The sequence below is a fragment of the Fukomys damarensis genome, unplaced genomic scaffold, assembly GCF_012274545.1.
Source record: "Fukomys damarensis isolate Sample0158 unplaced genomic scaffold, DMR_v1.0_HiC HiC_scaffold_1, whole genome shotgun sequence".
NCBI classification, from domain to species: Eukaryota; Metazoa; Chordata; class Mammalia; order Rodentia; family Bathyergidae; genus Fukomys; species Fukomys damarensis.
Genome location: NW_022900913.1, coordinates 3,955,425 through 3,958,540, shown reverse-complemented (window position 1 = coordinate 3,958,540; position 3,116 = coordinate 3,955,425).

Below are 3,116 nucleotides of genomic sequence, written 5' to 3'. Positions count from 1 at the left end.
ACCAGCTGACTGCCCGTGGCTATGGGCGAGAGCCCGTCCGTGCCAGCGAGGTGACTCAAAGTTCAGTCATGGCTAGGCCTGTGTCGAGGCTCACCATGATGGCTCGCCATACCTTCTCTTCTAACCTCCCGTGCATTCAGGGCCAGCCAATGGTACAGGGTCTAGAGTAAACCTGCAAGACAAGTGGAGACATAGGCCAGTGGTGGCGAGCCTTGCGGAGCTTTCAGTGCCCCAGACAGCTTGCTGTGCAGGAGGACACACGGGAAACAGCAGGGGGTGCCGCGTCACACACAGGGCTGAGAAGATCCGACTTGGCGCTGGTTCTGCAGCAGCCTTGCACACTGAGATGTCTTTGCGTTCCTGCCTGTCGCTTGCTCCCTGCCTCCTCCCTGCTGTGTACGGGAGGCTGGTGGAGTCCAGGTCCGAGGCCTCGGCAGGTGCTGTGGCTGCTGAGGCGAGGCTCCCTTAGGAGATGGGGCCCTGCGGTCAGGTCCACATGCTCTTCCCCATGCGGGCAATGCATGTGGTTTCCCTCAGGGACGAGACAGCCCACACAGATGGAGGGATGCTGCTCTGGGAAGAGCACAGTCGTGACGCGTCTCACCTGGTGCCCAGGGTTTGGGCCTCAGGGCTCACAGGTTCCCAGGACCCTGGCTCCACTCTCAGCACAGGTTCTAGTTTAAGGCTGATTGAGCCGCAGAGAGCAATTAGAAAGCAGGATCAGAGCACCGGGCATCAGCCGCACCTTGGGGTGAGTGTCCCCCTGCCCAGCCCCTCTAGGCTTAGCCTTTGCTGCTGCTTCGCCCTTTTGCTTCAGCACACACTGGTTATTTGTCAAGGGGAAAATGCATCAGCTCTGTGTGCTTCACAGGCCCGTGTTTCTGCCAGACTGTGTCACCAAAACCACAAAGACCCCAGAGTCATGCTGTCCGCACTTAAATGGCATCGAACCAATGCCAAAAAGGGATAAAAATTAACTTAATTACAGTAATAATTCTATTGAAATCAGAGCAATATGGTGCATAAGATGAAAATATACCTTGATATTAATACCAGTTCTACATTAATTTGGTCACAGTGATGCAGTTAATGTTCTGGACAGAAAACCAACCAGTGTGTATCTTGAAATGGTTTTTCCAGCTTGCAAGCGTATTTGTGCTAGATTTAGCAAAGCGAGCAGAATGTATTTTCTTAGACACTGGAGGGTGTTATTTTCAGTCTCTTTTCCATATTTTCTGGTATTGATTTTTTTCACAATGTGAAGAGAGTTTGCATTGAAAGCCGAGAACTCATCTCCTAGAGGTGTGGGAGAGGCTTGTGGTTTGCTTCCTTCAGTTATGCACTTTACAAATAATTCCAATACGCGTAAGCAGGGCTGTTCAGCCAGCTCTGGGCAGTAGCTTGGTCCTGCCTCTCTGGAGGCCTGTGTTTGGGAGGCAAGAGAAGCAGCCACAAAACTTTGTCAGCTGTGAGGCATGGGTCTTGATGTCATTGAGTCACGGTGGGAAAAGCAGCTCAGGAGTCCAGGTGGGGAAACAGTCTCCAGCTGGGTGCTGAGGATGGGAGTCATGGTGGAGGGTGGAGACACTAAGCAAGCTGGCAAAAGAGAAGGCAGCGGAGAGCGCGTCGGGGCAGGAGGTCTCACTGGGATCACATGTGCAGTTTTTGGAGGCAGGTGTAGGAGGCTGAACTTGAAATCCATCCTGGAAAATTTGTTCTGTAAGCAGGGGCTTAAGAAAAAAACCTGACCTTGGAAGAGTGAGGAGAAGGAACCCAGAGGAGGGATTTGGTGCCGAACCTTGGCCTTACAAATCATAAACAGAGAGGAAAAGGAGACATTCCTCCTCAAGCTTATTTTATTTTTTAAAGTCTTTCATAATCTTTGTATAACTTTAAAGATATACAATCCCAAGATGGCACCATGACATTTAATACGATGTTGGTAGGAATGAGAGAGAAAGAGGTAAAAATAATTTTAGGATGAGTGGCCTGGGGCCAATGATGGTGGCATCGCCAGGGTGGAGCAGGCAATGAGGCTGAGTCAACATGCTCCCCTCATGAGCCTGCTCTCCATGAGTTCAGCTGTGAGAAAAGCCAGGGGAAAGGAGCTTGGGAAGGGTCTGTGTAGGCATGTTGTGGTATAAGATCAAAAGTATCATCCATTTTGTCCAACTGGGATGCTATGGGGCAAAGATGAAGGCTATAGAGAGGAACACTTCTATTTCAGATGGGAAACAAATTTTATGTTCAGTTTTGTATTATGTAGAACATCTCTCCCCATCCATCTCTATACCCATTCATCCATCCCTCCTTCTCCATTAATCCACCCATCAATTCACTGAGCTACCATCCATCCATCCAATTATCCACCCATCCACTCATCCACCCTCCCATCCATCCATCCATCCACTCATCCACTCTTTCGTCCATCCATGCACCCATCCATCCACCCATCCATCTATCTATCCATCTATCCACCCATCCATCCATCCATCTATCCACCCATCCACCCATCCATCCACCCATCCATCTACACATCCATCCATCTATCCATCCATCCACACATCCATCCACCCATCCATCTACACATCCATCCATCTATCCATCCATCCACCCATCCATCCACCCATCCATCCATCCATCTACCCATCCATCCACACATCCATCCACACATCCATCCATCCATCCATCCACCCATCCATCCACCCATCCATCCATCCATCCATCCATCCATCTACCCATCCATCCACACATCCATCTATCTATCCATCTATCCACCCATCCATCCATCTACCCATCCATCCATCCATCCTTCCATCCATCCACTCATCCACCCTTTCATCCATCCATCCACCCATTCATCCACCCACCCATCCATCCATCCATCCATCCATCCACTCATCCACCCTCTCATCCATCCATCCATCCACACATACATCCACCCATCCATCTACACATCCATCCATCTATCCATCCATCCACCTTCATCCACCCACCCATCCATCCATCCATCCATCCATCCACTCATCCACCCTCTCATCCATCCATCCATCCACACATACATCCACCCATCCATCTACACATCCATCCATCTATCCATCCATCCACACATCTCC